Here is a 27824-nt window from a genome sequence, read left to right on the forward strand (position 1 = left end):
AGATGGGAGGCCCCGGACCGGACCGCGACGTCCATCGGATCTGACTGCCTGCCCAGGTGAGTATAATCTAACCTCTTTTTCTCATCTTTCAGGATACATCGGGGGCTTATCTACAGCATTACAGAATGCTGTAGATAAGCCCCTGATGCCGGTGGGCTTAGCTCACCTTCGATTTTGGGGGTGACAGGTTCCCTTTAACGATTGCACCAGGACTTCCGCCCACTGGTGTGGCAGAAGTTTCTCCCTTTTCGGTGACCCTTTCAAAAACTGTAAAAAAAAAAATAATAAAAAAATAGAAAGGCTAGTCATCTCCTGGGATAATTTTTTGCAGGGCCCCCCTCACTGCCTTCCAGACAGAAATATCATCAGCTGATCCCAGAGTCGGAACTTCGGAACTGTCGCCGTGCCACGAACCGCCTCTGTAATTTAAGCTGCTGCTGTTGTTGTCGCTGGTGAACTTGTTGCTTGATCTGTTACTAGAGTTCTTGCATAAAAGGCTTATTTGACTCCGGTGGGAAAGCTATTGTTGTTGCTGCAGCAGCTGTTGCTTATGCTGTTGTATAAGCAGCTTACTTGCCCCCTGTTGAACTTGCACGTTGCTCCCTGGCTTATAATTGCCTTCACCCACGAAATGGAGTATTTCTGCAGCAGTCGCACATGTTCCCTGAGAACATTACCCTCACTTGTACCACCAAATGGAGTAATAATACTCACTTTGGAGCAATATGATGTCTCACAGGAACCATTTCTATTTAAAAGTCCAGCTTATTTATTTCAGTTCTCATAATCCACATTAAAGGATACTCAAATACAGCCCTTGTTCTGCACAAAGTAAAACATACAGCAAAAGGTCCATACAATAGTTCTGGTTAGTCTGCCTGGGTTAGAGTCCAGCTTCTTAGTCCTTTAGCAAATGCACTCTATACAGGAGATCTGCACACCTCCATACACACAGACATGTGTAAGACAAACAGGCCTCGTTTTACAAAGTGGCCCATGCCCAGGGGTGGAGATATGGTGAACATCCGTCTAACCCAACTCTTCAGCTGCTCACAATCAACCTGTCATGGCCGATTAACCCCTTTTTAATCTTATGTACTCAAGCATTACTCCTGGTTAATCTCCCATCCACTATGTGTCCAACAGCCACCTTACAACACATTCTAGTTTCACATTTTCGTTACTTCTTTTTTGCATGTGTCCATTTGTGATTTTGTTGCCTCCAATCTGAATGAAGAATGTGCACAATCCAATAAGGAACAAGGAAAACCATTAAATGAATAGTAATGTCTAAACTTAGGACTACTAATGTTCACCATTTGCTTGCTATTTATGTGTTTTGTTTGTTACCAGAGCCAACACAAGGTCCGATAAGAAGAGTCACCATGTGTGTTATTTGCAGTGTATTGTTTTTTTAAAAGCAATTTAATGTTGTCAGTTTTGCGGTCTGCTGATCTATAGTACCCCTAATACTGGAGATCTCTATAAAATCTTATTCACATTCTGTGTTTGCGGGGATTTTTTTTTTTTTGATCCAAGCTTGCACCATTTGTTGATTCTTTATTACCCTTGAACATTAATGGGATTAATATGATATAATAATGATTAATGGCCTGACCAAGAGTGTAGCTGAAGCCCTGGTTCCTGTGATGGTCTTCCTTCCACACCAGTAGTTATAGATGTTACATTGGGACTACAAGTTACGTCTTTACATTTGACCATGTGTGATATTTGTTAAAGGGGAATCCTGATAACAGACCACCTTTGATATCATAGAGAAATATTAGCTGAAACAGTGATTAGGAGGACAAAGGTTTATTATTAGAAGGCGAAGTGGAAAATGATCTAATAAAGCCGTGAATTTGAAGTTACTGTGGATGTGTCATTTCCTGCTGTGTGATAACCAATCATTTTTTTTATAAGCTATTGAGCTGACAATTAAATGTGTGGAAGCATGACTTGATGAGTCTATAATATTCATATGTTCACTGCGTGAGTTAAAGCTGATCTCATTGTGGGGTCAACCCTCTTTCTGAAGGCAAACAGCAGTTTATACATCCACTAGACCTAGCATAGATTGAAATTGAGTATTGAAGCACCACTCCAACGTTTTTTTTTCTTTTTACCATTGGAGTGGAGCCATTAATCTAAGTTCCTTGCCCTTAGTCTCATATTTAGCAGATGCTGTCTTCAGCTCTTCCCAGCATCGCTCCGATCGGTCTCTGGCAATTAATGACCTACAGGATGGCTCCAGTGTTTGCTGGGCAATATTGAAATCAAAACTCCAATGTAAATCTATGAAGGAGTGAATAAGGTGCTCATAGACTTACATTGAGAACCTGTGACTGTCATCTCTGGCTTCCGGTCAGTCAGAAGTTGCAGCACAACATGGTGGTGCGTGACTGGAGCGGAAGAGCTGAAGACATCAGCTGGTAACTAATAGTGCTAGGGTTAGGGACTTACATTAATGGCACCACTCCACCTCTGGAATAAAAACAAAACACTGCAGTGATGCTTTAAGGATACCAGTCACATTGATTTTACAGGAGGAGCAGCAGAGAATAATATCTATATACAATTTTCACTTTACTCATTTGAATCTCTGCCACTGATTAGGACCGCCTACTTGTCTGAAAAGCCTAGAATTTAAAGTGCCAGTTATACTGAATCATATTCCAATAACCTATGTAATGTAATATATCCATCTCCTCAGCTCCTCCTTATTTATAACATGGTGCCTGCACGAGGGACTTCACAATCAATGTGCTAGGTTCGTTTTAAATGGTAGTTCTCAATTTTTCCAGCAGCTCAAAATCATGTTCCATTGTGTATGAACTCTGATTTAAATAGTTACTAACAAGCTGCAGAAAATGTAAAAAAAGAAAAATGAGATGTTACGTGATACATAGATAGGCCGTTCAATTTTTGAGACTGATCCAATGAGCGCTGCCTGGCCTAGATAAACAGCAGGAGTGCTGGTGCTGTATTAATTAAAGGGAACCTGTCACCCCGTTTTTTCAGTATGAGATAAAAATACTGTTAAATAGGGCCTGAGCTGTGCATTACAACAGTGTATTTTGTGGACCCCGATTCCCCACCTATGCTGCCAAAATACAGTTAGGTCCATATATATTTGGACAGAGACAACATTTTTCTCATTTTGGTTATAGACATTACCACAATGAATTTTAAACAAAACAATTCAGATTCAGTTGAAGTTCAGACTTTCAGCTTTCATTTGAGGGTATCCACATTAAAATTGGATAAAGGGTTTAGGAGTTTCAGCTCCTTAACATGTGCCACCCTGTTTTTAAAGGGACCAAAAGTAATTGGACAGATTCAATAATTTTAAATAAAATGTTCATTTCTAGTACTTGGTTGAAAACCCTTTGTTGGCAATGACTGCCTGAAGTCTTGAACTCATGGACATCACCAGACGCTGTGTTTCCTCCTTTTTGATGCTCTGCCAGGCCTTCACTGTGGTGGTTTTCAGTTGCTGTTTGTTTGTGGGCCTTTCTGTCTGAAGTTTAGTCTTTAACAAGTGAAATACATGCTTAATTGGGTTGAGATCAGGTGACTGACTTGGCCATTCAAGAATATTCCACTTCTTTGCTTTAATAGACTCCTGGGTTGCTTTGGCTTCATGTTTTGGGTCATTGTCCATCTGTAGTATGAAACGACGACCAATCAATTTTGCTGCATTTGGCTGGATCTGAGCACACAGTATGTCTCTGAATACCTCAGAATTCATTCGGCTGCTTCTGTCCTGTGTCACATCATCAATAAACACTAGTGACCCAGTGCCACTGGCAGCCATGCATGCCCAAGCCATCACACTGCCTCCGCCGTGTTTTACAGATGATGTGGTATGCTTTGGATCATGAGCTGTACCAAGCCTTCGCCATACTTTTCTCTTTCCATCATTCTGGTAGAGGTTGATCTTGGTTTCATCTGTCCAAAGAATGTTCTTCCTGAACTGTGCTGGCTTTTTTAGATGTTTTTTAGCAAAGTCCAGTCTAGCCTTTTTATTCTTGATGCTTATGAGTGGCTTGCACCGTGCAGTGAACCCTCTGTATTTACTTTCATGCAGTCTTCTCTTTATGGTAGATTTGGATATTGATACGCCGACCTCCTGGAGAGTGTTGGTCACTTGGTTGGCTGTTGTGAAGGGGTTTCTCTTCACCATGGAGATTATTCTGCGATCACCCACCACTGTTGTCTTCCGTGGGCGCCCAGGTCTTTTTGCATTGATGAGATCACCAGTGCTTTCTTTCCTTCTCAGGATGTACCAAACTGTACATTTTGCCACTCCTAATATTGTAGCAATTTCTCGGATGGGTTTTTTCTCTGTTTTCACAGCTTAAGAGCTTAAGAATGGCTTGTTTCACCTTCATGGAGAGCACTTTTGACCGCATGTTTACTTCATAGGAAAACCTTCCAAATGCAAGCACCACACCTCAAATCAACTCCAGGCCTTTTATCTGCTTAGTTGAGAATGACATAATGAAGGGATTGCCCACACCTGTCCATGAAATAGCCTTGGAGTCAATTGTCCAATTACTTTTGGTCCCTTTAAAAAACAGGGTGGCACAGGTTAAGGAGCTGAAACTCCTAAACTCTTCATCCAATTTTAATATGGATACCCTCAAATGAAAGCTAAAAGTCTGAACTTCAACTGCATCTGAATTGTTTTGTTTAAAATTAAATTGTGGTAATGTCTATAACCAAAATGAGAAAAATGTTGACTCTGTCCAAATATATATGGACCTAACTGTACGTTACCAAAGTAGCCGTTTTCGCCTGTCAATCAGGCTGGTCTGGTCAAAAGGGCGTGGTGTCTTCCCCCAGATCTTGCTTAGTTTTCCGTTGGTGGCGTAGTGGTTTGCGCATGCCCAAGGTCCCGAATCCACTGCACAGGGGAGTTAAAAGAGCGCGATGTGCACTATTTCATTGGTGTTCGGTGGGGGCGGCCATCTTCCTTTGGCCGCGCGTGCGCAGAAGCGGCGCTCTGCTGGCCGCGGCTTCAGGAAAATGGCTGCGGGATGCCGCGCGTGCGCAGATGGAGATCGCGGCGGCCATTTTCCTGAAGCAGAGATGCGAACTCTGCTTCAGGAAAATGGCCGCCACGATCTCCATCTGCGCACGCGCAGCTTCCCGCGGCCATTTTCCTGAAGCCGCGGCCAGCAGAGCGCCGCTTTTGCGCACGCGCGGCCAAAGGAAGATGGCCGCCCCCACCGAACACCAATGAAATAGTGCACATCGCACTCTTTTAACTCCCCTGTGCAGTGGATTCGGGACCTTGGGCATGCGCAAACCACTACGCCACCAACGGAAAACTAAGCAAGATCTGGGGGAAGACACCACGCCCTTTTGACCAGACCAGCCTGATTGACAGGCGAAAACGGCTACTTTGGTAACGTATTTTGGCAGCATAGGTGGGGAATCGGGGTCCACAAAATACACTGTTGTAATGCACAGCTCAGGCCCTATTCAACAGTATTTTTATCTCATACGGAAAAAACGGGGTGACAGGTTCCCTTTAAGATATCCTTGCTCCGGCCACAGCTGCGGGAACTGGAGAAAGCTCTGATTTATGGCTGGGGTCAGACTACTATATAAAAAAAATCGATCTGATATTCATCTAGAAAAGTGGGATGATTTTTTTTTCCTCACTTGTCATCTGTGTGCAAATCATGCATGCTTTGATTTTCTAACGTGGAGGTGAATACTTTTCTGCCCAATGATGACAAAAGTATTCTAGGAGTGATACCTTTATTGGCTAATCAGAAAACAATATGTTTGCAAGCATTCAGAGCACAGTGGCTCCTTCTTCAGGCAAGATTACAAATAGATATCACCATCGCATCTCGAACACAGTATTTGAGCTCGCCGAGGATACTTTTATTAGCACGTGAGCATGCTCAGATAACACCTTAACTAAGCATGCTCACTCATCACCAAGTACTAAAATATGGTCACAATTCATATTCTAAAATTAATTTAATTTCCCATTGAAGTGAATAGGAGCTGAGCTGCAATATGCGAGAATGGCCTCCACACAGTGTACAGAGCTTTGCCTCTCTAACTCCGTACACTGCTTTCTTTCAGGCCCCTATTCAATTGTTTAGGTGCACCGCTACACATTGAAAGGAGCCTTCCTGTTTCAGCTCTGTGCATTGTCTGCTTCCAACAGGCATCGAAATTGAAAACAGCAGATTATTGGGGGTGTCAAGCGTCCGGACCCCCATGATCTGATATAGCTGACCTATTCCCTGGAACGTCCTTGTGTGAGCTGCACACATTATCATTCACATTTAATATATTTGTACTGTGGCTGAAGTAATTGTGTTCGATCTATCTGCTTCAGACGGATTCCTGCCTAGAATGGTGACATTTGGTACAGTTTGCTAAGAAACGTAGTGTTCTTCACAGGCAGCTTACTTTGTTTTGATGGCTGGGCAGGTCAACAAGTGTCAAAATACATGGAGCTAATGATTTCATCTTTGCAAAACAATAATATGACATTGTGTTCTTCTTGGAAGTGTCCAGGCAATAAGGTTGTGTTTCCCATACTAAGTGTAAATGATAATTTGTAAAAATATTTGTAAAAGCAGACGCCAGTTTCAAGGATACCTGGCATGTTCTGCAATGTTACGATTCTAATTGTATATTCCGATGGAGTTTAAGCAAAGTACAACGCGTTTCAGTACAGCCTGAGGTCATATCATGGACAATCAAAGTTAGGAGTCTGTATGCTATCAGTCATAATTAAACAGATTGCATTTGTAGTATCTCAGAAGCCAGATATTTCTAATTAAAGGGCTTGTCCTCTTTCAGCAAACTTTTAGCTTTAGAAAAATAAGCTTAGCTTTATTGATTTAAAGGTGGTGTCCATCCCTGAGGAAATTTGTCAAGCCATGCAGCTTCTAATGGTGTGTAATGTGCACATCACTAGGATTCTGTTCTGTGTATTGGATCTAGCGGTCTTCGGAAGACCACAAGTATGCGATTTGCATGTGGTCACATGCTGACTACAGTCACAGGCGCCTCTCTGTAGAATCAATTAAATGAAGCCACCAAGACTCTAGTTGGAATGTTGTAGGAACGTCACAAATCAAACATACTGACAGCCACTGTAACGGTCAAGGAGAGCAGAATCCTAGTGGTGTATACATTACACATCGTTTGTATACGCCAAGTTGCAAGGCTTGTAAAAAAAAAAAAGTTGATGTTCCATAAACTACACTGCAGCTAGCTAATCACGGTGCTCAGAAAGTAATCTTTAAAACGTAAAAACTGGTATAGATAATATATGGTGGAATAACAATACTATTGCAAGAAATCTGATCAGTATAAGGGGCCCTCCTTTGGACAGGATTCAATACGTCATATTTATCTAAACTCTTTAACTGGACCCTTCCTTCAGCTATTTCTTGTCGTTTGAGATTGCATTCCTGACGTCAATGGATATGAGACAAACTCTAAGTAATAGACTTGTATTAGCTTTATTATTTTTACAATAATTTATACTGGGGAGCGGGCACTTAAACGCTCGGATACTTATTACTCGAGTTGAGCAAATCGTAATGCTCGGGCACCCAGAAGTCTGTAGGGGGTCTAAAAAGTTCTGAAAATGATGGAAAACGCACGAAAAGGCATGGGAACCGCATGGGAAAGACCCCTGGAAGCATATCTGAATCCAAGGTTGCTGCTGGGAACAAAGTTGTGAGAGATGTATGCCACTTTTACGAACTGACAATAAAACATACAAAACGCACTTAAAATGGATTTGACTGGAAAAAATGTTAAGAAATATTCTTTCCAGGATAATGAATTGTATATAAGGCAAAATAACGAAGTGAAAAAGAAATGTTCATCCACACCTTGGGCTAATTTCACATGCAGGGTTTTAATACATTGTGGATTATAGCTAGATTACTGATGAAATGTACAGTTGGGGGAGAAAGGTTGAACTTTGATGGACCTAAGTCTTTAATCAACCTACATAACTATATAACTATCTGTGGTGTGTGTGACATGATCAGACACCTTGTTGGAGGGCCAGCATGTGTCTTGTGGACAGAGAGCGCTTTTTGGTGAAGCACATAATTCTACTTTTTACTGAAAATGGAATGAGGTCTACAAATAAAAGAACAGTAGTTACAATCAATTAGTGTGGATGTTCAAAGATAGTTTGGGGTTGTTATGGTGCCTCTAGCCCTGGGTGCCTTGACTGTGCGCAAGGCATCGTGAAATGTGAAGATGCCCAAAGGATTTTGGGTCGCAATGTAGTTCTCGGGATCCAAAAGCTGGGTTTGCATCCTAGGTCATGAATCTTCCAGCAGGATGTGACCCCAAACATACTTCAAGAAATACTCAGAAATAGATGGAAACTCCGGAGAAACTGTGAATATACACGTTAAATCATTTAATTTTGACACATTAAATCACTCCCTATGTGACGACCACCTGACAGCCCACAACAAGACACTGGATCATATACTAATAGAACCCATTTTTTTGGTTTCAAAACATTTTCCCTCAACTAGAAAGTGGATCCACAGAAAAGCATTTTTCCCATTACAAAAGAGTGGGTCTCCTACACTGGCAAAGCGTATCCACTAAGTGCAAGGGATGCCTAAATGACGTAGCAGAGGGCATCAGAAAACATTTTTTTTCCCACTATTAAGAAGTGGGTATCCTAGACTGGCAGTGCCCATACACCTGGGTGTGTGTATGTATGTACTATGAAAATTGTACATTCACACTGAAGGCATCAAAACTATGAACTAACACATGTGGAATTATATACCATATATACTCGAGTATAAGCCGACCCCCCTAATTTTGCCACAAAAAAAACTGGGAAAACTTAATGACTCGAGTATAAGCCTAGGGTGGAAAATGCAGCAGCTACCGGTAAATTTCAAAAGTAAAAATAGATACCAATAAAAGTAAAATTAATTGAGACATCAGTAGGTTGTGTTTTTGAATCCATATTGAATCAGGAGCCCCATATAATGCTCCATAAAGTTTGATGGGCCCCATTAGATGCTCCATATTAAAATATGCCCCATATAATCCTGCATAAAGGGTAATAAGGGCCTCATAAGATGCTCCATAGAGATATTTGCCCTATATAGTGCTGCACAAACGTTATGGCCCCATAAGATGCTCCATAGAGACATTTGCCCTATATAGTGCTGCACAAACGTTATGGCCCCATAAGATCATCCATACAGTCACTTGCCCCATATAGTGCTGCACAATCGTTATGGCCCCATAAGATGCTCCGTACAGACACTGCCCCTTATAATGCTGCACATGTGTTATGGCCCCATAAGATGCTCCGTACAGTCACTTGCCCCATATAATGCTGCACAAGCGTTATGGCCCCATAAGATGCTCCGTACAGTCACTGCCCCTTATAATGCTGCACAAGCGTTATGGCCCCATAAGATCATCCATACAGTCACTTGCCCCATATAGTGCTGCACAAGCATTATGGCCCCATAAGATGCTCCGTACAGTCACTTGCCCCATATAGTGCTGCACAATCGTTATGGCCCCATAAGATGCTCCGTACAGACACTGCCCCTTATAATGCTGCACATGTGTTATGGCCCCATAAGATGCTCCGTACAGTCACTGCCCCTTATAATGCTGCACAAGCGTTATGGCCCCATAAGATGCTCCGTACAGTCACTGCCCCTTATAATGCTGCACAAGCGTTATGGCCCCATAAGATGCTCCGTACAGTCACTGCCCCTTATAATGCTGCACAAGCGTTATGGCCCCATAAGATGCTCCGTACAGTCACTTGCCCCATATAATGCTGCACAAGCGTTATGGCCCCATAAGATGCTCCGTACAGTCACTTGCCCCATATAATGCTGCACAAGCGTTATGGCCCCATAAGATGCTCCGTACAGTCACTGCCCCTTATAATGCTGCACAAGCGTTATGGCCCCATAAGATGCTCCGTACAGTCACTTGCCCCATATAATGCTGCACATGTGTTATGGCCCCATAAGATGCTCCGTACAGTCACTTGCCCCATATAATGCTGCACAAGCGTTATGGCCCCATAAGATGCTCCGTACAGTCACTGCCCCTTATAATGCTGCACAAGCGTTATGGCCCCATAAGATGCTCTGTACAGTCACTGCCCCTTATAATGCTGCACAAGCGTTATGGCCCCATAAGATGCTCCGTACAGTCACTTGCCCCATATAATGCTGCACATGTGTTATGGCCCCATAAGATGCTCTGTACAGTCACTGCCCCTTATAATGCTGCACAAGCGTTATGGCCCCATAAGATGCTCCGTACAGTCACTTGCCCCATATAATGCTGCACATGTGTTATGGCCCCATAAGATGCTCTGTACAGTCACTGCCCCTTATAATGCTGCACAAGCGTTATGGCCCCATAAGATGCTCCGTACAGTCACTTGCCCCATATAATGCTGCACATGTGTTATGGCCCCATAAGATGCTCCGTACAGTCACTTGCCCCATATAATGCTGCACAAGCGTTATGGCCCCATAAGATGCTCCGTACAGTCACTGCCCCTTATAATGCTGCACAAGCGTTATGGCCCCATAAGATGCTCTGTACAGTCACTGCCCCTTATAATGCTGCACAAGCGTTATGGCCCCATAAGATGCTCCGTACAGTCACTTGCCCCATATAATGCTGCACAAGCGTTATGGCCCCATAAGATGCTCCGTACAGTCACTTGCCCCATATAATGCTGCACAAGCGTTATGGCCCCATAAGATGCTCCGTACAGTCACTGCCCCTTATAATGCTGCACAAGCGTTATGGCCCCATAAGATGCTCCGTACAGTCACTGCCCCTTATAATGCTGCACAAGCGTTATGGCCCCATAAGATGCTCCGTACAGTCACTGCCCCTTATAATGCTGCACAAGCGTTATGGCCCCATAAGATGCTCTGTACAGTCACTGCCCCTTATAATGCTGCACAAGCGTTATGGCCCCATAAGATGCTCCGTACAGTCACTTGCCCCATATGCTGCACAAGCGTTATGGCCCCATAAGATGCTCCGTACAGTCACTTGCCCCATATAATGCTGCACAAGCGTTATGGCCCCATAAGATGCTCCGTACAGTCACTGCCCCTTATAATGCTGCACAAGCGTTATGGCCCCATAAGATGCTCCGTACAGTCACTTGCCCCATATAATGCTGCACATGTGTTATGGCCCCATAAGATGCTCCGTACAGTCACTTGCCCCATATAATGCTGCACAAGCGTTATGGCCCCATAAGATGCTCCGTACAGTCACTGCCCCTTATAATGCTGCACAAGCGTTATGGCCCCATAAGATGCTCTGTACAGTCACTGCCCCTTATAATGCTGCACAAGCGTTATGGCCCCATAAGATGCTCCGTACAGTCACTGCCCCTTATAATGCTGCACAAGCGTTATGGCCCCATAAGATGCTCTGTACAGTCACTTGCCCCTTATAATGCTGCACAAGCGTTATGGCCCCATAAGATGCTCCGTACAGTCACTTGCCCCATATAATGCTGCACAAGCGTTATGGCCCCATAAGATGCTCCGTACAGTCACTTGCCCCATATAATGCTGCACAAGCGTTATGGCCCCATAAGATGCTCCGTACAGTCACTGCCCATTATAGTGCTGCACAATCGTTATGGCCCCATAAGATGCTCCGTACAGTCACTGCCCCTTATAGTGCTGCACAAACGTTATGGCCCCATACAGATGCTCCGTACAGTCACTGCCCCTTATAATGCTGCACAATCGTTATGGCCCCATACAGATGATCCGTACAGTCACTGCCCCTTATAATGCTGCACAATCGTTATGGCCCCATACAGATGATCCGTACAGTCACTGCCCCATATGCTTTTGCTGCGATAAAAAAAAAAAAAAAATCACATACTCACCTCTCTTCGCTCAGGACCCCCGGCACTTTCAATATTTACCTGCTCCTCGTTCGGCTCCGTCTCTCTTCAGCACTGACGTTCAGCAGAGGGCGCGCACTGACTACGTCACCGCGCCCTCTGACCTGAGTGTCACAGCCAGAGGACGCTGATGACGGAGCCGCACCGGAACGAGATGCGGTAAATATCACGCAGCACTGCGCAGCGCTGTATACTCACCTACTGCTGGTGCTGTGCAGTCCTTGCTTCCAGCGCTGCATCTTCTTCCTGTATTGAGCGGTCAGTTACCGCTCATTACCAAAATGAATATGCGGCTCCACCTCTATGGGAGGTGGAGGTGCATATTCATTACTGTAATGAGCGGGACCATGTGACCGCTCAGTACAGGAAGAATATGCAGCGCTGGAAGAAGCAGCGACGTGCAGGGACCGCGCCAGCAGTAGGTGAGTATAATTAGATAGCCCCCGCCCCCCTCCCCTGCCGACCCCCGGGTATGACTCGAGTATAAGCTGAGAGGGGGACTTTCAGCCCCAAAAAATGGGCTGAAAATCTCGGCTTATACTCGAGTATATACGGTACTTAACAAATTAACAAAAAAGTGTGAAACAACTGAATTATGTCTTATATTCTAGGTTCTTCAAAGTAGCCACCTTTTGCTTTGATGACTGCTTTGCACACTCTTGGCATTCTCTTGATGAGCTCAAGAGGTAGTCACCGGGAATGGTTTTCACTTCACAGGTGTGCCCTGTCAGGTTTAATAAGTGGGATTTATTGCATTACAAATGGGGTTGGGACCATCAGTTGTGTTGAGCAGAAGTCTGGTGGATACACAGTTGATAGTCCTACTGAATAGACTGTTAGAATTTGTATTATGGCAAGAAAAAAAGCAGCTAAGTAAAAAAAAACGAATGGCCATCATTACTTTAAGAAATGAAGGTCAGTCAGTCCGAAAAATTGGGAAAACTTTGAAAGTGTCCCCAAGTGCAGTGGCAAAAACCATCAAGCGTTACAAAGAAACTGGCTCACATGAGGACCGCCCCAAGAAAGGAAGACCAAGAGTCACCTCTGCTTCTGAGGATAAGTTTATCCGAGTCACCAGCCTCAGAAATCGCAGGTTAACAGCAGCTCAGATTAGAGACCAGGTCAATGCCACACAGAATTCTAGCAGCAGACACATCTCTACATCAACTGTTAAGAGGAGACTTTGTGCAGCAGGCCTTCATGGTAAAATAGCTGCTAGGAAACCCCTACTAAGGACAGGCAACAAGCAGAAGAGACGTGTTGGGCTAAAGAACACAAGGAATGGACATCAGACCAGTGGAAATCTGTGCTTTGGTCTGATGAGTCCAAATTTGAGATCTTTAGTTCCAACCAGCGTGTCTTTGTGCAACGCAGAAAAGGTGAACGGATGGACTCTACATGCCTGGTTCCCACCGTGAAGCATGGAGGAGGAGGTGTGGGGGTGCTTTGCTAGTGACACTGTTGGGGATTTATTTAAAATTGAAGGCATACTGAACCAGCATGGCTACCACAGCATCTTGCAGCGGCATGCTATTCCATCCGGTTTGCGTTTAGTTGGACCATCATTTATTTTTCAACAGGACAATGACCCCAAATACACCTCCAGGCTATGTAAGGGCTATTTGACCAAGAAGGAGAGTGATGGGGTGCTACGCCAGATGATCTGGCCTCCACAGTCACCAGACCTGAATCCAATCGAGATAGTTTGAGGTGAGCTGGACCGCAGAGTGAAAGCAAAAGGGCCAACAAGTGCTAAGCATCTCTGGGAACTCCTTCAAGATTGTTGGAAGACCATTCCTGGTGACTACCTCTTGAAGCTCATCAAGAGAATGCCAAGAGTGTGCAAAGCAGTCATCAAAGCACTGGTCTGCACTATATATATATATATATATATATATATATATATATATATATATATATATATATATATATATATATATATATATATATATATATATATATATATATATGTGAGGCATCGTGATTACTCGCTAATCCCGCCCCCTGCATAGTAGCTCCGCCCCCCACATCACCACACACAAACCCGCCCCCACCCCATTATTACACACAATCCCGCCCCCCACCACATTACCACACATAATCCCGCCCGCCCACCACATTACCACACATAATCCCCCCCACCACATTACCACACACAATCCCGCCCCCACCACATTACAACACATAATGCCGCCCCCCACCATATTACCACACATAATCCCGGCCCCCACCACATTATCACACGTAATCCCGCCCCCCCACCACATTACCACACATAATCCCGCCCCCCACCACATTACCACACAATCCCGCCCCCACCACATTACCACACACAATCCCGCCCCCCACCACATTACCACACATAATCCTGCCCCCTACCATATTACCACACATAATCCCGCCCCCCCACATTACCACACGAGGCTCCGTCCCCCCACATTACCACACGAGGCTCTGTCCCCACACATTACCATACGAGGCTCCGTCCTCACACATTACCACACGAGGCTCCGTCCCCACACATTACCACACGAGGCTCCATCCCCACACATTACCACATGAGGCTCCGTCCTTACACATTACCACACGAGGCTCTGTCCCCACACATTACCACACGAGGCTCCGTCCCCACACATTACCACATGAGGCTCCGTCCCTCCACATTACCACACGAGGCTCCGTCCTCACACATTACCACACGAGGCTCCGTCCTCACACATTACCACACGAGGCTCCGTCCTCACACATTACCACACGAGGCTCCGTCCTCACACATTACCACACGAGGCTCCGTCCTCACACATTACCACACGAGGCTCCGTCCTCACACATTACCACACGAGGCTCCGTCCTCACACATTACCACACGAGGCTCCATCCTCACACATTACCATACGAGACTCCGTCCTCACACATTACCACACGAGGCTCCGTCCCTCCACATTACCACACGAGGCTCCGTCCCTCCACATTACCACACAAGGCTGCGTCCCCACACTTTACCACACGAGGCTGCGTCCCCACACTTTACCACACGAGGCTCTATCCCCACACATTACCACATGAATCCAGTTTGCTTTTGATTTTACACTGTGAATAAAATGTATTAGTATTATTCTGATTTTTAATTATTATTAACTTCTTTTTAAGTTAATTTACCACCTGCGTAAAGGTACCTTCACACGAAACTACATCGCTAGCGATCCGTGACGTTGCAGCGTCCTCGCTAGCGATATCGTTTAGTTTGACACGCAGCAGCGATCAGGATCCTGCTGTGATGTCGCTGGTCGCTGAATAAAGTCCAGATCTTTATTTGGTCGTCCGATCGCTGTGTATCGTTGTGTTTGAAAGCAAAAGCAACGATACCAGCGATGTTTTACACTGGTAACCAGGGTAAACATCGGGTTACCAAGCGCAGGGCCGCGCTTAGTAACCCGATGTTTACCCTGGTTACCAGCGTAAAAGTAAAAAAAACAAACAGTACATGCTCACCTACGCGTCCCCCAGCGTCTGCTTCCTGACCCTTACTGAGCGCCGGCCCTAAAGTGAAAGTGAAAGCACAGCGGTGACGTCACCGCTCTGCTGTTAGGGCCGGAGCTCAGTCAGTGTCAGGAAGCAGACGCTGGGGGACGCGCAGGTGAGCATGTACTGTTTGTTTTTTTTACTTTTACGCTGGTAACCAGGGTAAACATCGGGTTACTAAGCGCGGCCCTGCGCTTAGCAACCCGATGTTTACCCTGGTTACCCGGGGACCTCGGCATCGTTGATCGCTGGAGAGCGGTCTGTGTGACAGCTCCCCAGCGATCAAACAGCGACGCTGCAGCGATCAGCATCGTTGTCGCTATCGCTGCAGCGTCGCTTCGTGTGAAGGTACCTTTAGTGCTATTGAATGTTGTCATTATTTACTTTAGTTTAATCACTAGCAGAGTTAATTAGATAGCAATGAGCATGCCGAGCGTTAGCTGGCTGGAAACAGCTAGTGTGTGTATGTATATATATGTATATATATATATATATATATGTGTGTGTGTGTGTATATATATATATATATATATATATATATATATATATATATATATATATATATATATATATATATATATATATATATATATATCTAAAAAAAATAAAGGGATCACTAAAATCCCACATCCTAGGTATCACTGAATTAAATATTCCAGTTGCAAATTTTTATTCATTACATAGTGGAATGTGTTGAGAAGAATAAAACCTAAAAATGGTCAATGTAAATCAAGATTAATATCCCATGGAGGTCTGACTTTGTAATGATACTCAAAATCAAAGTGGAAAATCAAATTACAGGCTGATCCAACTTCAGTGGAAATGCCTCAAGACAAGGAAATAATGCTCAGTATGGTGTGTGGCCACCAAGTGCCTGTATGACCTCCCTACAACGCCTGGGCATTCTCCTGATGAGGCGGCGGATGGTCTGCTGAGGGATCTCCTCCCAGACCTGGACTAAAGCGTCCGGTGGATGGTGCGAGACATGATGTCCCAGATGTGTTCAATCGGATTCAGGTCTGGGGAACAAGCAGGTCAGTCCATAGCTTCAATGCCTTCATCTTGCAGGAGCTGCTGAGACACTCCAGCCACATCAGGTCTGGCATTGTCCTGCATTAGGAGGAACCCAGGGCCAAACGCACCGGCATATGGTCTCACAAGGGGTCTGAGGATCTCATCTCGGTACCTAATGGCAGTCAGGCTAGATATGGCGAGCACATGGACGGCTGTGCGGCCCTCCAAAGAAATGCCACCCCACACCATTACTGACCCACTGCCAAACCAGTCATGCTGAAGGATGTTGCAGGTAGCAGATCGCTCTCGTCTCCAGACTCTGTCACGTCTGTCACATGTGCTCAGTGTGAACCTTTCATCTGCAAAGAGAACAGGGAGCCAGTGGTGAATTTGCCAATCCTGGTGTTCTGTGGCAAATGCCAAGCGTCCTGCATGGTGTTGGGCTGTGAGCACAACCCCCATCTGTGGACTTTGGGCACTCAGACCATCCTCATGGAGTTGGTTTCTAACCGTTTGTGCAGATCCATGCACATTTGTGGCCTGCTGGAGGTCCTTTTTCAGGGCTCTGGCAGTGCTCATCCTGTTTCTCCTTGCACAAAGGCTGAGGTGGCGATCCTGCTGCTGGGTTGTTGCCTTCCTGCGGCCCCCCTCCACATCTCCTGGTGTACTGGCCTGTCTCCTGGTAGCACCTCTGGACACTACGCTGACACACAGCAAACCTTCTTTTCCACAGCTCGCATTGATGTGCCATCCTGGATGAGCTGCACTACCTGAGCCACTTGTGTGGGTTGTAGAGTCTGTCTCATGCTACCACGAGTGTGAAAGCACAACCAACATTCAAAAGTGACCAAAACATCAGCCAGAAAGCATTGGTATTGAGATGTGGTCTGTGGTCCCCACCTGCAGAACCACTCCTTTATTGAGTGTGTCTTGATAATTGCCAATAATTTCCATCTGCTGTCTATTCCATTTGCACAACAGCATGTGAAATGGATTGTCAAACAGTGTTACTTACTAAGTGGACAGTTTGATTTCACAGAAGTTTGATTTACTTGGAGTTATATTCTGTTGATTTTGTTCCCTTTATTTTTTTTGAGCAGTGTGTATGTATGTGTATGTAAAATCTATGGCGACGGTAGCGTGATCACTCTGTTGATATGGTGGTAGAGTAGGCAGGATGACAAAATCCTGAAGCATATACCCATGTTTGAGTGGGAAGAGGTGCATGAAAATTGACCAGAAAAAAAGCAAAAAACCCCACTAAATTTAAGTTTGTCCCACTGCTGTCATCGAGTGGTGTACAGAAGTCTGTCCCAATCCAGCCCTTGTTCATTTTGATAAATAGTTGTAAGGCAAAGAGGAATATACAGTCGACAAGGTACTCCTTCAGCATCTTCCAAAACTTTTCTTTTCTTGTCAGAATACCCCATACCCCACGCACCAGGGCCTTGATGCTGGGAGGGTCTGAGAAAACTGTCCCAGACCTTTGATAGTGTTCCTCTGCTGCATCTGGTGTGTGTCTCCCTAGTCTCCACTCCTTTGTTGTCCAACGAACTGTGACCTCTTCCCCCAGCGTTGTCAGATGGAAATTTTTTTAATAATTCTTCAACTAGGGCTTTAGCATTTTATTAGACTTCTCCTCCACGGGAAGGAGAGATGTAAAGTTCTCCTTTGTAGCGTGGATCCAGAAGAGTGACCAACCAGTAATTAGTGTTGGCCAAAATGCATACAACGCAAGGGTCACAGGAAAGGCAGCAAAACTTAAATTTGACCATGTGTGTCAGACTACCAACAGCCAAGACTTCCCTGTCACCACAAACAGAGCGACTGTCCATGTTGTCCTCCTCCTCCTCGTCCTCCTTCTCACTCTCTTCCTCGTTTTCAGGCCATCAATACTGAACAGAGAAGATGAAGGTGATGTGGTTCTACCATCTGTAGCGCAGGCAACCAGCTCCTGTTTCGCATTATTATCACTCAATACCCATTGAGAAGGTGAGATGAGGCTGAGCTGTGTAGAATCACCCAGTATAGTTTCTTGCTCCTTCTCAATTTGCTCCGTCTGCAAAACCTCTTTGCAGCGAGCATTTCAATAGGCAGAGAAGGGGGATGATTATGCTGATTATGACATTATTGCCACACCATCTTGGTCGAGTCCTTAAAGTTTTGAAGCACCGAGCAGATGTTAGACATCCATGCCCACTCATCAGCTCTTACTGTATGTGTAGAGGCTGACCGGAATACCGACGTGCACGGTGTAGGTGGTAATTAAACTACTGCCCTCTACTGCTCACAAAGCCTTGCCAACATATGTAACGTTGAGTTCCAAGGTGTGGTGATGTCACACACCAGTCAGTGAGCTGGAAGTTGCAAACGCTGCTGCAGCACTGCCAGGGCGGTGGTAGTTGTAGCCAACTTGCGGAAATGGGGATACATGTAGTGTACTTTCACAAGTAGCTCATGCAGATCTCGGTCAGTTTTGAGAAACCGCTGAACCACAAAGTTGAGCCCATGAGCCAGGCATGGCACATGTGCGAGGTTACCAAGCTTCAAAGTTGCCACCCGGATACGGCCATTGTCACATGCTCTTGAGATACAACCAAGTCTGGCTGTATGCTTTTGATGCACAGGTGCCACAGCAAAAATGATGTATAATAATTCCCTGCTCAGAACAATTTGCAGGATTAAGAGCAAAAAGAATATTCTTAGCCCTGAGAAAGGGTTTTTGTATGAGTTGCAGCATAAAGTATATACAGTTCACCCTATCCAGTCCTACACGATCTCTTCAGCACAATCTCTCCTTAAGTGCTGTTAACAGAACAGATGTTTATAGCCTGGGAAGGGGGTAACACCCATTGAGCTTCCCAGGCTATTAATATCAGCTCACAGCTGTATACTTAGCCTTTACTGGCTATTAAAATGGGGGAGCCACATGTAGCCAAGATGAAATTAAACAACCGGCTAAACAAAGAGAACCAAAATGTCGAATTCAAATTTAAAGTTTATTAATAAATAATTAAAATAAAGGTCACAAGAAATGAATACAGAAATACCCAGAAGGGGAACCACTTAACAAACCTACCCAAAGGTAAGGTGCAAATGCATGTAAATAACCCCAAATCGGGCAAAAATAATTACCATTGGAAAACAGAGCAGAAACTGTACTAATTTAGAGACATTGCTCTTGTAATGAAATAAATAGCTTTGACTTTGGTACAGATAATTAATACTGTGACCAGTGGCATAGGAAGGGGGGGGCGGGCCGCCCCGGGCGGCACAATGCCGGGGGCGGCACAATGCCCGAAGCGGGTCCGACCCAGAGAGGAGGAGGAGGAAGAAAAAAAAAAAAAAGAGAGAGACGCGGGCCCTTTAAATCTTAGGGCGGCGCCGACCGCCTCCACGACCAGGGCCCCCCGACCAGCGCTGGCATTGGGCCCCCATTCTAATACTCACCTCTCCTGGTTCCTGCGGCAGCTGCAGCATCTTCGGCGCCCTCTGACTCTGCGACGTCTCAGGGCAGAGGGTGCGATGACATCATCACTGCGCGCTCAGCCTCTCTGTCCTGAGCGTTGCAGAGCCGGAGAAACGCTGAGTGCACCGGACCTGCGCTGGGAACGGGAGAGGTGAGGATTTTACTTTTTTTTTTGTTTTCTTTATGTCTGACTCAGACACACTGGGGGCAATGCTGGACACACTGGGGCAGATTGCTGGACACACTGGGGGCAATGCTGGACACTGGGGCAGATTGCCGGACACACTGGGGCAATGCTGAACACTGGGGCAGATTGCCGGACACACTGGGGCAATGCTGAACACTGGGGCCGATTGCTGGACACACTGGGGGCAATGCTGGACACTGGGGCAGATTGCTGGACACACTGGGGCAATGCTGGACACTGGGGCAGATTGCTGGACACACTGGGGGTAATGCTGGACACTGGGGCAGATTGCTGGACACACTGGGGGCAATGCTGGACACTGGGGCAGATTGCTGGACACACTTGGGGTAATGCTGGACACTGGGGCAAATTGCTGGACACACTGGGGGCAATGCTGGAGACTGGGGCAGATTGCTGGACACACTTGGGGTAATGCTGGACACTGGGGCAGATTGCTGGACACACTGGGGGCAATGCTGGACACACTGGGGCAATGCTGAACACTGGGGCAGATTGCTGGACACACTGGGGCAATGCTGAACACTGGGGCCGATTGCTGGACACACTGGGGGCAATACTGGACACTGGGGCAGATTGCTGGACACACTGGGGCAATGCTGGACACTGGGGCAGATTGCTGGACACACTGGGGGCAATGCTGGACACTGGGGCAGATTGCTGGACACACTGGGGGTAATTCTGGACACTGGGGCAGATTGCTGGACACACTGGGGGCAATGCTGGACACACTGGGGCAGATTGCTGGACACACTGGGGGCAATGCTGGACACTGCGCCTGTGCGGCCGCCCTGCTTGTGAATCCCAGCCCCGCACTCTGCATAATGCATAACACACTACGGGGCTGGGATTACCAAGGTGGGTGGCCGCACTCGCCGCACAGGCACAGTCTGCAAGCCTGGCTGTGACGTCAGACGGCCAGAGCTCTCTGCGCCTGCACCAAACAGCGATACACAGCGCAGGCGCCGGATTTCATGGGTAAACAGCGCTGAGGGGGCGGTGCCCGGCATTGAGTGACGGCAATGGGGGGGGGCGCCAAACTCGGGAACAGCCCCGGGCGGCAAAAGCTCTAGCTACGCCAGTGACTGTGACAGAGTGCCTAAGGCATCTTCTATAAATACACCCAAATGAAAGCTCAAGATTACACAGAGGTAAGCAGAACTCAATGCAATGTTAAGTATGGTGTAAAAACATATTACCTGAATTATGGAGCTGTAACAGTAAGCACTGCAGAGTAACAGACAATGCGGGTGGTAAAATGATTCCCCTGCACCCCGACGCTCGTTTCGCCCATAGCTTCATTGGTTCCCCTTCTGGGTATTTCTGTATTCATGTCTTGTGACCTTTGTTTTAATTATTTATTAATAAACTTTAGATTTTAATTCGATATTTTGGTTCTCTTCGTTTAGCCGGTTGTTTAATTACATCTTGGCTATATGTGGTTCTACTGTTCTGGAGTGCCATTTTTATAATATGTGTGACCATGTTTTTTATATAATATTAAAGTGGAGGACCATAAAAATGACGTAGGCCCCCCATAATTAATTACCAGCAAAGGCTAGGCAGACAGCTGCGGGCTGATATTAATAGCCTTGTAAGGGGCCATGGATACTGGACCTCCCCTAGGCTAAAAACATTAGCTCTCAGCCGCCCCATAAAAGGTGCATCTATAAGATAAGCCAATTCTGGCCCTTAGCCTCACTGTTCCCACTTGCCATGTAGCAAGTGGGGTGATAGTTGAGGGGGTTGATGTCATCTTTATAATGTCAGGTGACACCAAGCCCTAGGTTAGTAATGGATAGGTGTCAATAAGATGCCCCATTACTAACCCCATAGTCATATTGTATGAAAACACGCACACAGAAAAAAGTACTTTAATTGAAAGAATGACACAGACTCCTTTAATAAATCTTAATTGAACCATACATCAAGACATCACCCATTCCACAGACACCATTGTCTCCTCCAAGAGAATTAAAATAAAAAACAACAGTATTCCGCACTAGTATTCATCAGCTGGCTCCTGTGCATAAATAAATGAAAAAAAAGGCGTGAGTTCCCCTGTATTTTTGATAACCAGCAAGGCAAAACTCACAGCTGAGGGCTGCAACCCTCAGCTGTCAGCTTCAGCAAGGCTGGTTATCAAGAATAGAGGGGTCCCCACGCCATATTTTTTATTTAAATAAATAATTTAAATAACGTTGTGGGTTCCCCCTCTCATTTTTTAAAACAAGCCTTGCTAAAGCTGACAGCTGGAGGCTGATATTCTCAGACTTGTAAGGGGCCTTTGATATTGACCCCCCCAGCCTAAAAATAGCAACCCGCAGCTGCTCAGAAAAGGCACATATATTAGATATGCCAATTCCGGCACTTTGTCAGGCTCTACCCACTTACCCTGTAGCAGTTGCAAGTGATGTTCATGTTTGTGGGGTTGATGTCACCTTTGTATTGTCAGGTGACATCAAGCCCACGGATTAGTAATGGAGCGGCGTCTAAAAGACACCTGTCCATTACTAATCCTATAGTTATTTTTTAAGTAAAGACACAGCCAGAATAAAGTCCTTTAATAGAAATAAAACACCTCTGCCACATCGCAGCAACCCTCATTTTGGAAAAGCTGGGAGAAATTGGCATGGAAATGGCAAAAGTCACAAAATTTAGGCTCCACACCGAATTGCACCTAAATTTTACAACTTTTCAAAGCTTTTGCTCTAAAATTCTGGTGCAAGAGCTTTGACGAATCTGGCCCTCTGTATATGAGTTTTGAAGATGTCAATCTAATGCTCATGACACTACCTGTTTAAATGAATGGGCATCCTTGTAAGTCATGGTTAATGTGATTATTCTACATGCATAGAATGTAATTGAACTTGGTATCACATGTCCAGTTGAAGATGATGATTTTTAAGTTTAAAATCAACTTCACCCAAAGACCAAGTGTTCTCCTGGGAATGCTTGTTGCTGGTTATTGGCCACGTTTCATCTGAATTGTATAGCAGCATACGCACAACCTGAAATAGTCATCCAATGCTTTTTATATCTCTGTGGTTGCTCGTTCCAATTATTCATGCTGCTGTGTAACTGGATCCATACATTGACAATTCAGAATGAGTACTGAATATGAGGTAGAGCATCCTCGGAAATAATTAGAGAGAGAACCGCCTTGTCTGTGCTAGTCATGTTGCGTGGATCTCTTTTGGATTCTGCTCATGTCTTACAGAAACCTGATGGAATGAAAATGCTTTTACAATCCAAACAGAGGGGTCATAATCACGTCTTTTTTGTGACTAAAATACTGATTTGGCATAACGGTCATCATCTGTGCAATTCATTGTATGACTGTCTGTGTAATAAAGAAAGGACGATTACCTTAAAGATGGTGGTATAACACACTTGGGCTACAACATTAGTTACAGGTCTCCAGATCATTCACAATGATCTGCCTGGTCACCTAATAACCACCTCTCTCTCAAACTCCCTTTTGTGCGCCCTTCTACGACACTTTTCTGGTTAACCCCGTGATCCCAATCACCCGGAGATACATGCTTGTTAGTACACACGTTGACAGCTGCTAAACAAGAGTTCAGGTGACTTCTCAGTGGGTACATTACAACAATAGACATATGGCGGATGTCGTGAAGGGGTTAAGCTAAGGCATTTCTTAAAAATCTTACTGATCTGTAGCAAATCTTCTTTAGGCTAGGTTCACATTGCGTTAATGGGTGTCCGCTAGCGGACTCCGTTACATGGGGCAATTGTCGCAATTAACGCTATGTAACGGGTCCGTTGGCGCACCCATTGACCGCAATGTGCTAACTGGTCGCTGACGCATGCCATTTTTGGCATGCGCTAGCGATGTCCCGTTCTTTTCGAACGGACCTCGAACGCTGCTTGCAGCGTCCGAGGTCCGTTCCTCGCTAGCGCAGATCGGGCATAGCGATCCCTTTTGGGACATTGCGTTAGCGCAATCCGCTAGCGTATGCGCTAAATGGATTGCCCTAACGCAATGTGAACCTAGCCTATGGCAGAGTGCTAGATTTATGATACTACCAGTATCATGATAAAAGAGGAAAGATAATAGACAGCTGACAGAGCAGAGTGGACGGACTGGGTTGTCTATGGACATCTGGTGACTCCACCAGCTACAGACTGCTGTTACCAAATATTTGTTGGAAATATGGCACCTTCCAGAGTCCTCTAAAGGGGTCATCTGGGCTAGCTACAGTGTTAAGTGAGGAATTTGATTCTTGATTCTTTCACAATCTGCCATACTCTCCTGCTGTCACCCCAGTGGGTCAAGCACAGGCTGCTCTCTGGTCTGAGCCAGCACGGAAAGTGACACAGACCCTATGATTGGCTGCAGCCAGGTGACATGACCAATGTGTCACTGGATGTTTTTCCAATGATGGGCATGTTCAGGTCAACTAACCTCTTCAGTCAATCACAAGCTGTGATGGGAATGTTGACGCCATAACTTCTGGGCATCTGTGAAGACCAAAGCCCAGCCTCTGCTGGATCCACAGGCATTGCAACCGGTGAGTATGGCTCATGAAGGACGCCGACCGCACCGGACAGTGTCCGTCATGTAATGGATTCATAGAATGGTAGGGTTGGTAGGGACCTCCGGGGTCATCGTGTTCAACCCGCTGCTCAATGCAGGATTCACTAAACCATGTCAGACCGATGTCTGCCTCTGTGTGAAGACTTCCATTGAAGGAGAACTCGCCACCTCTCGTGGCAGCCTGTTGCACTCATTGAAGGAGGCATACTGACCACCACAGTGTCTGACATTTTACAGGAAGAAAAGAATGCAACTTATTGCACTAAATCTGAGATAGACAAGTCTTGAGCACAGTCCAAGTTCTTTTATATCCGGCAAAACATTTTTAACAATGATGTGAATTTTGAACGGAGTTTGTCGCCAACTGACATAATGTTCCCTCTGATGGATCATCCTGTCGGCAAGAAGTACAAGAAGCAAGGGAATGAGAGCTGAGGATGCTTATTGGCTAATCAGTCTTGGTATGCTGTGTAGCCCTCCATGTAGTGCCTTTCATCAGCTACCTCCCATACACTTTCCTTACAAGAACAATCAAATGTCCTTCCAACTGTGTTCTCCCGAAAGAAATCACCGCTGCACGCATCTCAGGCCCATCTTGTCTGACTGTTTTACATTATTCAGCATTCCTGCATTGAAGTTGTGCAGTAATTCAGTAGTAAGCTATTTAACCCCTGCTCCAGATTCCTCTGCAGCGCCTGTCTTGCTGTCATGTCTACATATCTAGGACTAAGCTGGCATCAATAGCATGCAATAATGATGTATTTTATTACATGGTTACATAGTTAAAGGGAATCTTTCACCCCATCAGATAGCCGCACAATATATAGGCGGAGACCCTGAATCCAGTGATGCCACTTACTAAGCTGCTTGCTGTTATTTTGATAACATCACTGTTTTTATCTGCTGAAGATCAGATCTGTCATTCACCTGAATGTTGAGCTCTGTATAACCTCACACACATCACTGATCGGCAGCCTTCTACCCATGTACACAGAAAGCTGTTAATCAGTGATGGGGACAGGGCTATACACAGCTTGTGAAGATGGTTGACTACCTGGGAGCAGGTTTACTTGTCCTCCAATGTTAAAATCACTGTTTTATCAGCAGGAGATTATCAATGGTACATTTCACTGGAATCAGGGTCTCTGTCTCTGTATTATGCTCACAGATTAGGTGTCAAAAATCTGGTGACAGATTCCCTTTAAAATGGTTGAAAAAAAGTTCAACCGAGGGATGGGATATATGTACAACCATGACCCATGTCTAACCCAAAGAGCTAATCTTTCCCTCCTGATCCCAATTGTCGATCCACTGGACCAAACATTCAGAATTAAACACAATTTATTTTATGTTCACTTTAATTTCTATTTTAACCTTTTGAATTAACAGATTGGATTTTTTTTTCCATCTTTTATGTTCTGAAGTGTATTTTTTCATATAGAAACAGGAGTTGAACATTTTTATTGTACAGATATGAGACTGTCCTAGTCATTGTCTTTTCTTTACATATACAAACAACTCTTTTTGAGGATTTCCTAAGCTGGAAAATATGGTAAAAAAAACAATTTTGGTATGTAAATTAGGAAAAACAATATTGCAACCACTTTTTATACAGTAGGTGTAAGACTGCAGCTGATCACATAGATGTAGTATAGCGAATTTTTCTTTTTTTTTTTTTTTTAAGCATACTGACTGTTTACTTGTCCTCTAATCCTGCAAAATATCACAAAAAAACTTGACTGCTTCATTGCTAAACTTCCCTGATGTACCCATATCCCCACTAAGTGCTTTAACACAGACTGCTTCTATATTGTATTATCGCATAGTTTTCGCTCCTGCTCAGGTTGTTGGCTTGTTCAGCTCAGAGGGAGCCTATGTCGATATTAAGGTTGTGTAAGGCTAATCCTTAACACACAGTTGTTCCATTTGTCATTAAATGTATACCAATTACGGTAACCATTAAGCAGCTCGGGAAAAAGGGACAGCGCCTCCTAGTGGTAGCTTTTTCCTAACTATCAAACATTTTTCTTGTGTAGAAAACCAATATAAATATTACTAGATGGTGGCCCGTTTCTAACGTATCGGGTATTCTAGAATATGCATGTCCACGTAGTATATTGCCCAGCCACATAGTATATTGCCCAGTTACATAGTATATTGCCCAGTGACGTAGTATATTGCCCAGCCACGTAGTATATTGCCCAGTTACATAGTATATTGCCCAGTGACGTAGTATACAGCACAGAGCTACGTAGTATATTGCCCAGCCATGTAAAGGGGTAGGACAAAATAATGGAAACACCTGGAAACATCAACAAAAGTTAGTTTACTATGGTGTAGGTCCACCTTTTGCAGAGATTACAGCCTCAACTCTCCGAGGTATGAATTCATACAAGGTGTGAATTGTTTCCAAAGGAATTTTAGCCCATTCTGCAGTTAAAACATCCTCCAGTTCTTTGAGCGACGATGGGGGGCGGAAATCAACGTCTAACTTGAATCTCTAAAATCGACCATAAATGCTCAATAATGTTGAGGTCTGGGGTTTGTGGGGGCCAGATGAGATGCTCAACTTCATTAGAATGTTCCTCGTGCTATGCTTTAACTATTCTAGCTGTATGAATTGGTGCATTATCATCCTGAAAGATGGTGTTCCCCTCCGGGAACAGTGCTTAAACCATTGGATGCACTTAGTCGCCCAAAATGCCTATAAAATATCGGCTGTTAATTCGTCCATGAAGGGATATCATTGGCCCAGCAGATCTCCACGAAATAGCACCCCAGATCATCATCACAGAACCTCCACCATGTTTTACGGTTGGGAGAAGGCAGTCTGGATGGAATGCTTCTTTCGGCTGTCTCCAAACGTACACTCGGCAGGAGGTCAGAAATAGGGTAAACGATGATTAGTCTGAGAATATCACATGTTTCCACTGCTCGAGGGACCAATTCTGGAGCTTTCTACATCACTCTAAACGCTTGGAAGCATTTGTCATTGAGATCAGCGGTTTTCTAATTGCAGCTCTTCCATGGAATCCAGATTTGTGCAGCTCCCGATGAACAGTTTTCATGGAAACTGGGTTCTGTAGATGTTCAT

General features: G+C 45.0%; 1 protein-coding gene across 2 annotated transcripts in view; it reads left to right on the plus strand.

Moving 5' to 3' along the window:
• Nucleotides 1–27824, plus strand: part of MBP (myelin basic protein) — a 213137-nt gene that overhangs the window by 75260 nt on the left and 110053 nt on the right. The gene's annotated exons all lie outside the window — the stretch shown is intronic.

This window comes from Ranitomeya variabilis, chromosome 6 (genome assembly GCF_051348905.1).
Source record: "Ranitomeya variabilis isolate aRanVar5 chromosome 6, aRanVar5.hap1, whole genome shotgun sequence".
Classification (NCBI taxonomy): Eukaryota; Metazoa; Chordata; class Amphibia; order Anura; family Dendrobatidae; genus Ranitomeya; species Ranitomeya variabilis.